Raw genomic sequence first — 13,875 nt, forward strand, 5'->3', positions numbered from 1 at the left:
TCATCAAAGAATCCTGTATTGAGTAAAACTACTCATCAAAATTTCAGAAGGAAGTAAGAGAAAAAAGATAAACCAACATTGATATAATTCATTGCCTTACAATATATATTAACATGAGTCCTTCAGGAAATGAAAATTCACTAGGGCAACTTGAATCCACTTGAAGAAATGAAAAGCACAAGTAAAGAGAACTGTGCAGGTAAATATGAAAATCTCCATTAATGTATTTTTGTGTGTAACTCTTTGTCTAAAAAATTTTACAAATCAGCTATGGTATATCAAGATATAATTTGCATGATGATAATGACCCAAAGAAAGGTGGATGGAACAAAGCTGTATAGAAACACAGGTCTTTTTTTTTTTTGCCTGTGGTTGAATTAAATTAAAAGTAGACTAAGAGTAAAAAATCGTTCCTGGTGACAAATAAAAATATTTTATAATAATAAAATAATCTATTCATCAAGAAAATATAACAAAAATAAATACAGAGCCCTCCAAACACATGAAACAAAAATGGAATTGAAGGGAGAAAAAGGCAATTCAACAGTAATAATTGGAGATAACAATGCTCCAACTTCATTAATGGATAGAAAAATGAAGAGGTAGAATATCAACAAGGGAACTAAAGACTCAAGCAACTAACAGACACACATAGAACACTCCACCCAACAGCAGCAGGATACACACCTTCTTAAGTACACATGGAATACTGTCCAGGATATATTATATATTAGGCCATAAAGAAATCTCAATTTAAGTGTTAAACTTACTAGAATTGAAACAAGTCTGCATGTTGTTCAACCACAATGGCATAAAAGTAGAAATCAATTACAAAAAGAAATTTAGAAAATTCACATACATGAAAATCAAGAAAACATGATCTATATAATCAATGAGTCAAAAAATAAATCACTTGGAATATTAAATAATACTTTGAGATAATGAAACAATGCAATACATCAAAACTCATGGGATGCAGGCAAAGCAATGTTCAAAGGGAAATTTATAGCTGTATATACATCGAATTGAAAAGATATGTAAATCAGTAGTTGAATTTTCCACTCAAAGCAGAAGAAAAAGAGAGAATCAAACCCAAATCAAATGGAAGGAAGGAAATAATATGTTTAGAAATAAATGAAATAAATAATAGGAAACAGTATAGAGAATTGACAAAACCAAAAGTTAGTTCTTTAAAAAGATCAACAAGATGACAAACCCACAGCTACACTGACATGAAAAAAAAATGATTCAAATCACTAAACTCTGGAATGAAAGAGATTACATTCCTAGTAAACTTGCAAAAAAAAAAAAAAAAAACAACTATAAGGGATGACTATGAAAAGTTAGGCCAACAAAACAGGCTAGATGATGTAGACACTCTAGATATGTACAATCTACCCAAACCACCTCACTGACAAAGAAAACTTGAATGGACTTATAACAAGTAAAGAGATAGGATTAGTAATCAAAAAACTTCCCACAGAGAAAAAAAGGACTGGATTACTTCACTGGTGAATTCTGCCAAATATTTAAATAATTAGCATAAACATTTAACAAATTCTTCCAAAAACAGAAGATGTAAGACTTTGTAATACATTCTTTGAGGCTGGTGTTACCTTGGCACAAGGACATATCAAGAAAAGGAACATGCAGGACAATATCCCTTATGGATATAAGCTTTAAAATTCTCAAAATACACTGAGAAACTCAATCCAGAAACGTACAAGAAGGATTATGCACATTGACAAAAATAGGATTATCCCAAGCATTCAAGTTTCACTCAACATATGACAATTAATCAATGTAATTCACAATAGAAACAGAATAAAGGAAAAAAATCACACATCAACTTCATAGATGTAAAAAATCATGTGACAAAATCCAACACCCTTTCATAATAAAAACCAACTAAGATTAAAAGGGCATCTATAAGAACCCAAAGCCAATGTCACCTAATGAAAACCCCAAAGCTTGCCTACTCAGATTAGAAAAAAGACAAGGATGTCTCCTCTGGCTCCCTCTATTCAATATTGTACTGGAAATTTTAGCCAAGTAAAGTAGGCAGAAAAAGAAATAAAAGGCACCAATGTTGGATCGAAGTTAAAGACTATGTGTGTTTGCATATGATGTGATCTTATATCTAGAAAATCCTAAGCAGTCTGCATACACCACAAATGGTTAATGAAAGATAGATACACATAAATCAATTAAAATAGACATTGAAAAGAAAAATCGAGTGTAATTTTTCATTTATGATAGCATTAATAAATAAAATTCTTAATACTGTATTTAGCAAAAGCATACACAGCTTTCACACTAAAAAGAAATTAAAGAAGACCCAAATAAATGGGAAAATGTCTGTGTTATGGAATATAAGATGTAATATTAACATAAAATCATTTGCCAAATGGACCTATAGATTTATGTAATTCCTATCAAAATTTCAGCTGCTTCTTTTACAAAAATTGACAAGATGATACTAAAATTCAGAATGGAAACCTACTGCTTGCGATTGGCATCTAAAATAGGGAACAGTTCTGTGAGACTGAGTCCTCATCTAGTGGGGTTTGCAAAATGACAGGAAGCTAGTGTCATAATTGAATTGCAGGATGCGTACCTAGTTTTGGAGAATTGTTTGATGTGTGTGTGGGGGGGAGCCCACATGTCTAATGAGAAATGAAGTACAAGAAAAGGTCTTCTTTTAATTAAGTATGTGAATTACATTTAAAAAAACTAAACATCATCCACCTTTCCTATAATATTGCAATACAACCCTCATATATTTATCTAATAGAAAATAAAACATACATCTACAAAAAGACTTATCTGAGAAGGTTTGGGTCAGCTTTGAATTAGAAGTGGTTCAAATGTTTTTGAACAGAAAAGTAAATACACAAATTGCAGATTATTCATACAATGATATACTATGCAGTCATATAAAGGAATTAACTGTCACAATATTCCTGGGACCAGTAACTTGAATGAAAGAGAGCACACGCAAAAGTTCTTATTGTGTACTTCCATTTTTATGAAGTTTAAGAACAGGAAAAAATAGTATATGTAGTGATTATAAATCAGAAGTGTTGCTTTACAAGATGTGGAGTTTCCTTGGAAGGTACACATAAGCAAAAACATATTTAAGGTGATTGAGCACGTTGGGGATGGCAGCCCTATGAACATAAACATTTATTAAAACTCATCAATTTTATAGTGGAGAGAACTGTGCATCTTATTGTATGTAAATGTGTATTTTTTTAAGTCTCAAGGAAGATTATGACTCAACATAAGATTAGACTAGAAAGTTCAAGTTTTTGAAAAGAAACAGAATTATTAAGCTATAACTGACATACAACAAAGTGATGTTTTTAATATCCATAATCTGATGAGTTTAATGGTGGAAGGGAACTCTTGAGCAAGGGCATCAAGGGAGATTTCTGAGAGGCAAAGATATTCTGAAGGTAGTGGGGACAGTTTGCATATAATAATCACTGGACACATAAAAATCAAATTATGTAAGCATGCTAGGTGAAATAAACCAACTCCAAAAAAAAATAAAATAAACAGAAAGGTCAAATGTTTTCTCTGATATGTGGAAGCTAACCCACAAGAAGGGGTGAGGAGGGGAAGAATAGAAGTTCAGAATATTATATAAAAGGAAATGAAGGAAAGAAAGGGGGACAGGAAAAAGAAAGACATGGAGTGAATCTGAGATCATTTTCCTGCCTACTTACATGAATACACCAGAGTGAATCCCACCATCATGTACATCCATAAGAATGGGGTACTAATTAGAATAAGATAAAATTCATGCTTATATCATTATATCAAAATAGATTCTCTTGTCATATATAACTAAAAGGATCAATGCAGAAATTAGGTCAGCATAAAGACCCAAAGTTTATAATAGAGACTTCCAGAAGGAATGAGGAAATGTGAATTGTATGGCCATTTCACTTTAACTCTACCCATCTATTTCAGTCTCAAGACAGCCCAGGCCTCACTGTTTCAACTCATCTGTTTTATTTAATACAGATGCTCAGAACAGCTTAAATTCCTTGCCCACCATTTTCAGGGATTTCCCATCGGTTACATTGGGTGCAGAATTGAGGATGTGGAGGGAGAGGGAGAGCTCTTTTCCAAAATCAGACCTTTCAACCAATCCCCCCCAAATCACAGCTGTTTCATGAAAAGAAGGTCAATAAGTTCTTTCTACATTTCTTTCAGGATTTCTTCCCCACATCTCCCTCACTGCCCAACTCTGAGTCCAGTATGTTTACTATATACTACAAAAAATGATATGTAATAACTACTTATGGCTTGAAAAGAGTCCAGCCGTCCAGTTGTTTGGATTTAAGGCATACCCACAGGGTATCTGGGTCACTGGCATTTAGCTTGGACACTATGATCCTGGGAAGAGGAAGGCAGATCCAGAGGTCAGCCTCAACATAGTCCATTGAGTGGGCCACATGACCCTCACCCAACGTGAAATATTCTTCCGATAGCAACTTTGAGTTCTGAAACTGTCACCTGACAATTGACCAACTAGATTTTTCAATACTCTGTTTCCCACCTCCTCAGCTCTAGTCACCAATTCCAACCTAAAACCCTTGCTTTGTATTTACCAAAAGGCACTGCAAAATGAAAACCACTAAGAAGGATAACATGAAAGGGAAGTATTGCTGTTCTGGGGCTTCGAATTCCATCTCCCAACAACTCCACCCATCACCTTATTCCCAAACCAACACATTTATGACAGTTCTAGCCAAATAGGCTGCAGGGAGGGCTCTCCCTCGGGAAGCTGCCTGGATTTTGCTGAGGGCTCCCACCTCAGGGGAATATCTCCCCTGCTCCAGAAGAAGCCATCACAAAATTAACTGGCCATAAAACCGACCGCAGGGGAATTGTGGGGCATTTATCTTTTTCAAACGCCTTGTTGTTTTTGCCGATCTGGTTGCAGTTAGTGCAGAAGTATAATTTTCAGTGCTGCCCTTTTCTGGTAGACCATACAATTAAGGTATTTGAAAAACAAACAGCTCTTAACCACTGCACGGCGAGAAGCTAGTTTAGCAATCTGTGACCCATTTTCCCTGAGCAAACACAGTTCTATATCCAAGGCAGTCATATAACAAGAACTGAAAGTCAGGAATTATTATCTAATGTAATACTCTAACCTCTTCTGGCACTCCTCAGAGAAAAGAAAGTAGGATGAGAAGAAGGCAAAGGGAAGAAGCTCTTGAAGAATTTGTACTTACTGTGCTTCTCTTCATGAATCCTTCATATTTTCTCTAGAACTTTTACCAATATATATATATATATATATATATATATATATATATATATATATATATATGTTTGGAACTTGGAGGGAAAGGCTCAGAGATGGAGGCTCACATTGGCAGACATGGTGGAGTCAGGGACAGAAGAGCAAGTCAGGCACACTCAAGAGAAGAATGGCTATCAGTTTCTGAAACCTGCTAGATATCCATGGGTGAGCATGTGAGTGCATATGTCTCCATATCCTGTGCAAAATCCCTGATACTGTGGTCACCCTTGTGTCCCTATAGTGGGTCCTGAGACTAATCTTGCTCTTGATAATGCACTCATCCAAGAAAATGTCATGCTTCAACCTTCCAAGGGAAGCTCTACACATATCATTTTCCTGGGTCTATGGCTCAACCCATGTTAAGAATCTGTCTTCATCTTTCCTTAGAGGTGGAATGGGTATGCACACACAGAGACACACACAGACATGCTTGGTTCTTCTTCAAAGTGTCACTCACAGATCAGTCATTAACATCATTCACCAATTTCGATTCTCAATATCTTCTCCTCACCCCAAAATCAAATCTTACCCAAACAAAATGAAGATATTCCAACCATTCAAAAATGCAAGGGGATTTGTTTCAGATTTTGAAGGCCTTTTGTAAAATAAGAGTTCCTGGAGATATTTTATGCTTATGTTCTCTGGGGAAAGGGCTCCAAGAATTAAACCAGAAGTGCAAGAAGTCACAACCACCTGTGGTGTTACCTTTGACTGTGCAGGGGTCCCTTTTGTGATTCTGTCACTCCTATGCTAACCGGCCCTGGGAGAAACTTATTGTTCTGATTCACTCTTAAGTCAAAGAGGGCAAACTGGTCTCCTGACCTCTCCTTGGTGAGGAATTGAAGGTCCCTCTTGACAGTAGCCTGTCTTCTATACCAGGAAAGCATGAGGCAAGCCTGAGATCGATGTTCCTCTTTTAAAGTCAGAAGTGCCTGTGCAATGGTGCAAATGTGTAGGTTCCTCCTCTTGGCCTGGGTGTTCAGAGGTAGGACTGTATTACACTGTGGCTGCTGTTTTCCCATTATGTGGATTGCATTTGGAGACTCCAGATGAGAGGTGATGCAAGAAACAATGCCCAGATAGTGGTAACTTGTGGAAAGAAAAGCATTATGAGCTTAGGTATACAACTCTATTTTCTTACCCCCGGTTGACTTTCATTCATTTTCTAGGTAACACAGAGTCATTAAACACAAATGTGCTGGTAACAGACTGTGCTAAAAATTCCAAGGTGAGTACATAAGATCCCAGCCTTCAAAGGCCTCAGATTCTAGTCTTCCTTTTTGACCTTGGCCTTTCTCTCTACCTCCTAGTCGTATCACAAATGCTTCAATAAAGTAGATATGAATGTCTGCCCAGATAAGGGGTTTGAGAGAACATAATAATTCAGCTTCTGTTTCCTAAAGAATTTTATCTTGAAGAGGAAATCAAAGTAGAATGATAACCGCAGGCAAAAACAGGTCTGGCTACAGAAAATAAAATACTGTGAATTGTAAGCATCAGAACTGCTCATGGAGGCAGAATCAGCATTTTCCCCAAAGGAGCCTCAAGATCCACAGGGCCTTCCCCTCCCCTCCCATCGGAGTTGGATATGGCTTAAGGAGACACACCAAAGGAGCAGAGCAAGTTTGACTTTCCATCCAACTGTCTCAGGGCTTCACTCATCTTCCTGCTCACTCTCCAGAGGTAGCTTCCCCTCCTCCCTCAGAATAGAGGCACTTTTAGGGTCTGCTCCCCACCATCCCAGCCACCTGTGCAGCTTGCTCCTCACACCCTTCTGCCTGCTACAAAGTGAAGTCATGAGGTATTTTGGTCCCAATGATAGAAGCGCAAACAGCAGCTTCCACCCAACTCAGATGAGACCATGCATGTGAAATCTCTTTGCCATTTATAAAACTCTGATTAGGCAAATGCAAAAGGTACTTATTTTACAACTCTGAAGCTCCATGTCCCCCGTGCACAGCAGCCATGGGGGAGGGGGTTCTGCAGTGCCCTTCCTGAACCTCCAGTGTGGGTGATCTCCTTGCCCCATTTGGACAAGATTCCCATTTTCTAGAGCCATCTCTATTGGAATGAATTGAGTGTAAGAGTTCAAGACACAAAGACTGATATGATATTGCATAGCACCCTTTGTGACCTGCTTCCACAGGGGTATTAAGTATCACTAAACATGAGACTAGTAAGCCTTCCATGAGCCCTCTCTGATGATTGAGTTTATATATAATCCTGTGCCCATAACAATGTTTCAGTTAACAGTGGACTAGATCGTGGGCACAGTGGTGGTCCCATCAGACTACAATGGATCTGAGACATTCCTGATGCCATCACAATGTCTTAACATAATGCACTCCTCATGTGTCTGTAGTGACCCTTGTGTGAACAAACCTACAGCACTGCCAGTCATATAAAAGCAAAGCACATGTTATGTACAATAATACAATAATAATGACAATAAGCAACTCTATTACCAGTTTGCATATTTATGATACTATGTATCTATAATCATTTCAGTGATTTCATAAAAAACAATTTTACTGTGAAATGGTGTGCCATGGTTCACTGGCAGCAGCTTTATACAGGTCAGGTTGATCTTATCTCTTGATAGCCTCAGAGGTCACGTCAGGTGGTGCATCTATACCATTTAGGTTGATGTAAGCACACTCTGGGATGTTTGCACAATGAAGAAAACACCTCAGAGTGAAATTCTCAGAATGTTCCTCCATTGTCAAGCAGCATAGGATTATTATTTTGAAATTTCTGCAGATGAGATCATGCATGTGAAATCTCTTTGCTATTTATAAAACCTGATTAGACAAATGCAAAAGGTACTTATTTTATAACACTGAAGTTCAGGGTCTCCATTCACAGCAGCATGCCCTAGGGGAGGGATCATATCATGACTGCAGGTCACCACACAAGCTGTTTCTACAATGACTATGTGAAGGAAACATTTAAGACACTAAACTGTTTAATTCAGGAAAAATGAGAACATGAAGTCAGCATGTTATTTTGGTTCACAAATTCACTAGAGATCTGCTTGCCCTAGCCCACAAAGACATATACTCAGAACACAGGCTACCAAATACCCTCCTTGTCTTGAGTGTTTTTCTCAACTATTCATTTCTCTAATTTATCAAGCAAATAATACATTTTAAAGGAAAATTTGATTGTTCACTTCTCTACTTAAAATCTATGTCAGGATCCCATTGTCTAAGCCCAAATCCCAGACACTTATTCAGAGCAGAGACATCCCACCCGCCACCTCTGCCCCTGGTGGTTCCACCCTGCCCCCTTCCCAGCCCTCAGCTCCTGCTCTCTTTCAAAGGCCATGTGTCACTCCTGCCCCTTCTATGGGTCTTCCATTGCTTCTTCAACACACTCTCTGTGGGTTGTCTAATTTGCCATTAGGCACCCAGCGTCTTCTTTTTCTTCCTATAAAGCTTCTCTTCATTCTTCAAAACACAATTGAGATGCCATCTATTCTGTCGCCCCCTCTCTCACTGCGTTTTTTCTTTTGCACCTGTTTTATCTGTTCCTTGTATTGACCTGTGTTAATAGCTCCTGGATTTGACCTATTAATCAAGCATAGGTCATGAGCTCTGGCTCAGTCTGCCTGGGTTTCAATCCGGCCTCAGCTATGAGATTTTGGGAGAATAACCCACTTCTCTGTTTTTTTTTTGCTTTATTGATCTGTAAAATAGGGATTGAAAAAAATTCATATCTGCCTCAGGAATTATTGTTATAATGAAGTGAGTAAGTGCTCAGAACACTGTCTGGCATACAGTAAGTGCTCACTAAATTTCAGTCACTCTTCCTTCCATTGCTTCTTTGTTCATCTGCCTCAGGACCAGACCAGTTCCTCTTGTGGACAGGAACTGGACTATTGAATTTGCAACACAAGTTTCTGCCTAAAACCTTGGAATGGGTTAGGTTTCTTCTATTTAACTAAACAACTTTCATCCAACAGCTTGGACTATAGCCACCTTTTATCCGAATTCCTCATTTCAAACCAATGATCCAGATAAACTGGTTTTTTTTCCAAAGGCCCATGCCCCCCATCCCTCTCCCCTGCCACCTTTTCCACACCATTTTCTCCCTGAGCTTCCTACCTCTTCAGTTCCTCCCCAGCACTCTGCGTTTTTCTCATGGCTATTTGAATATTTAGAGATGGGAAAGCTGGGAGGGGGGAAGGGATCAGTAGATAGAAGGGGACACACGGCAAGGCTCCTCCTGAGTGAATGTAAAGGGCGGAGACCACAGAGGACCGTTGGCCACCCTCACTTTGTCTCAGGAGCTCTTAGAGCAACAGACACAATTCCCAGGTCAGGAACCCTTTAGTCTTTGTTGCCAGAACCGGCTCTGCAGGTGGAGCCCAGGATCTTGAAGCTTCAATAAAAACTCCAGGGGATTCTGTGTGCATTGCATTCCAGAGCCACTGACCTCTGGTCTTGACCTTGGCCACTGCCTCCAACGTGATATGGAGCTGGCTGGGGTTGATAGGGATGTCTTCTATTCTGACCAACACTTCTCCTCTATCACTACGATCCCACTTCTATTCCAGGTGCTGAGCCTGAATCAGGAAAACATGAGTCTTTCCCCAGAGAAAGGGTCACAAATTACCTTGGATCCACTAGGTTTTATTACCCCTAACCCCCACCTCCCTGCACTTTGGTCATGGACTTCATCAAGAAGGATGAGTATGACTCAGAAAGCCACAGGCATAAATCACTTCATCTGTCCCCACTCTCCAGTCTCATGTATCAGCTCAAGTTATTTCTTATAACCTAATTTTAATCCATACTGATAACACGAGAATTTCCCTCCAAGAAATGAAAAAGTCAACTGGTAAAACTAAAGTTCTCCATAGCCCATCTCCTTCTATAACTCTTTCTAGACATAGCCACTGGTGTATTTCTTCTAGAGACATTTTTTGTATATTACATTTATGGAAATGTATACAGAGAACATGTAAGGGAGCTGGATTTGTATTTTTAAATTAATTATACCATAACATATGTATTTCTCTGAAAGTTGTTTGGTTTCTATTTAATTTGTCTTTGAGGTTCCTCTATGTTTATATAAAACTCGGTCTCATTTAAAAAAAAAAAGCTACATTGTACTCTATCACATGGATATTACTTTATTTCACATTGACTTTATTGATGCATTTTAGTTAATTTCTAATTTTGACTCTTGTAAAAGGGGGTGTAATAAATACATTGACAGGTGCTTCCTCTGTAGTTGTATGAATATATCTCACAACAGAGATGGACACATAAAATAAAGGATAAAATACTATCCATACTTTACATTTTCGTAGATATTGCTAACTTTTTTGCAGATGCTATATCAGTGGTGAGAACTCGCTCTCCTATGAAGAAGGTATCCAATCCCCACGCCTATCAGTTGTTTTCTGATGATCCATTTTCCCCACATTCTGATCTAGCAAGGACCACTCACCATGACTGTCCTCTCACGTGGTTGTCAAGTGTCTGACATGGTCATCTGGATATCAGGAGCAAGGGGGCGTGGGTGTGTGTCCTTAGGAAGGACCCACTCCTTCTATCAATTTCAGAAAGCCATCATTGAGACAGGAAAAATTCATGGCCTCCCACCTGTGTTTCAACTTAGTTGGTCTAAACTGACTTTAACCTCCATGAGCCTGTTGAGCCATCTTCTGAGCAAGAAAATAATAAGCTACTTAAAGTGGATTAATTGCTCATTTTCAAGGGCTTGGGGTGACACTAGGTGCTGTATATTTAGATGTGCATACAAGCTTTATCCCTTCCCTCCATAGAGCTCAAGAGTAGGTTTTATGCTAATTATAAGCATAAAACAGGTGGTAAGAAGAGGCTGTGGGTTCTTAAATGCTGAGCAACTGCATGTAATGGAACAAGAAGAAAAGAATGTTCTTTCAAGACCAGTTTGGAAACTTTTCAGGAGCAAAGGAGAATTGAGTTGGATCTAAAATGTTGCGAGGGCTTTTAGTGAAGAAAGTAAAAAAGGATTGAAAACAAGAATAGCCCTGACTTGGGGCATAGGGAGGGTCTAGCTGCAGTTTAAAGTTGAAGCAGGAGAACTGGAGAGGTAAAGTTAGATGGGCTGGTGACTAGATGGAGAGATGGAGGGAGATAACCCGTGATGTCTGGACCCTTTGTTTATTACTTATTTATTAAGAAATGCAGATGATATTGATATTTGTTTTGTTTGCCATAGTGTTTACAGGGATGGGGAGCCGAGGAAAGGTGATGACCACATTTTATTGGTTCACTCTCACTGCTATTTTTTTTAAATAATTAGCCTAAGTTTTGGTGAGAAACAAGATTGCAAAAGAGGATCTAGGCAGGGATGGGGCATGCAGATAGTTATTGTATTTTGCTAATACTTTCTCCTTGTAGTGATAGTGGAGAGGGAGAGGGAGGGAGGGAGGGAGGGAGGGAGGGAGGGAGAGACAGAGAGATTGATCTTACCCTGGTTAAATTTAATCTGACAACCCAAAATCAATTCACTCAATGTAATGGTGAATACATTAAATTATGGAGTTGGGATATACAATGATGAACTGAAATATATATACACGCACACTATGGAGAAATAGGCTGCCTGTCAATATAAATATTCATTCTATGGCAGGAAGTGATAGAAAGGGATAGAAAGGATTTTATTATACAAAGGAAGAGGCTATTTCCTCCTAGAAGCATCAGGGAAAACTATAAGAAGAAGGGGATAGTTAGTAGGAATAGCCAATCTCCATTAATTGCTAACCATATTCCAAGCTTGTGTTGTTATAAGCCTAAATTTATTCTTGCAAAACTCTGTGAGATAGCTTCTATTATTCTCTCCCCTTCCCTCCTCCTATTTGACCATTAAGAAAAACCACTGCATAGAGAAGTTAAATAACTTGCCAGTAAACAGTTTGCAGTTCAACTCTTAGAGTCTGGCCATTTAACCACACAGTGGTATCCCTCAGTGACTGTGTCCTGGAGGATGAGGGGAGTGGATTTTGCACATGAGAACTAGCAGAGCAAGTAGAGAAATAGTAGCAGGAAAAGATGAAGGGAGCATGGGGTGTCAGAAATTTAGAAATTTAGAAAGAGAGATATACGAAGAGAAGATATTGTAAATAAGAAATTTTTTAACATAAAACTAGGCTAGAATCAGATCATAAAGGAAATCAAGTCACTTTCTAAAGGGTGAGTCTTGACTTATTATACTTGGCGGGTTTTGAAAGGTCTCATCTTATGACATAGGTGGTTTGTAGAAAGACTAATCTGACAGTCACACGCGAGATGCATATGACACTTGCATAGAGGGTAGCAAGACCAGTTAAGGAGATTATAATCAATAACAGAGAATATAACTTGGAGTGACAGAAGTGACAATGACAATGAGAAATTGCCAAAGAGGCTGTGAGGAATTACAAATGGAAGTGCAACACTGAGAGTTTAGTGATTAAGAAAGAAGAGTCAGAAGAAAAATGTGAGCCTTGAGCTTGGGTAATTGTAAGGGTAGGGGTGTTAGCCACCCAGCTCTGAAACAGGAGACCTCAACGGCTGTGTAACAAATGAAGAAGTTAATTTTGCACATGGAGCTATGTAGACTGAGCTGCCGGCTGGCTGATCTTCTGACAGTAAGTATGATAATTAGTTCTGATAGTGTTTGAATGCATTCTATAGGGTATAGCTTTTAAAAAACTGAATCAAAGTCAGGGCCTGAGAGGAAGAGTATACCCCAGGGTTTATGATGAGAATCTTGAACTGACAGATTTTCTTGAAACTCCTGGGTCTTCCCCTTTATTGGAAGATAGGATCCCTCAATCCCTTTACTCAAAGATATGGAGAAGCCTCAAATAAAATAAATGTTTTATAAAACTATGCTGTTTTTCTCAAGACTCTTCCCAACTTTTCTCCTGGTTGCTGGAGCAATTACCAGGGATCTATCTCAGCAAGACCCAACTGGGAAATTATTGGGACTGTTAAAGGACCTCGATCATCTGTATCAGTGGAGGGTATGTTCAAGAGTGGCTCCTGAGAGTTCTGGGTTGATGGGTCAGAATATAAAGCTGGATAATAAAGAACTGTCATTATGGGGGCATTCTCTCATAATACAGCATTTAATCCCTGGAAAGGATGCACTCTATCTCTTTCTTCAACGTTCAGGGACACTTTACTACTGAGCTACATCCCTTTTTATCTTTTTTTAAAATTATTGAGATAGTGTCTCAGTTAGTTGAGGAGGCTGGCCCCAAACTTGCCTTAGCATCCTGAGTAACTGGGATCATTGGTATGTGACACTATGACCAGCCCCAGGGTATGATTTACTTTATGTTGCTGGGGTAGACATCCAGAAGCTTGAAAGAAGTGATGGTCCTCATGAAATGAAGTAGAAATGTCAAAACAGACTGTAGAAGAAGGGTTCAAGCAGACACAGAGAAGTAGTCATGCTAAAGTCTCTTTAAAATGGAAGCACAGTGAACTCACAGGATGACTGTATTATTTGGGAGGCCCAGGGGATATTCTGTTGAGGTGATAAGAGATGCACTGTGAGGGGGACCT

This window comes from Ictidomys tridecemlineatus, unplaced genomic scaffold (genome assembly GCF_052094955.1).
Source record: "Ictidomys tridecemlineatus isolate mIctTri1 unplaced genomic scaffold, mIctTri1.hap1 Scaffold_173, whole genome shotgun sequence".
NCBI classification, from domain to species: Eukaryota; Metazoa; Chordata; class Mammalia; order Rodentia; family Sciuridae; genus Ictidomys; species Ictidomys tridecemlineatus.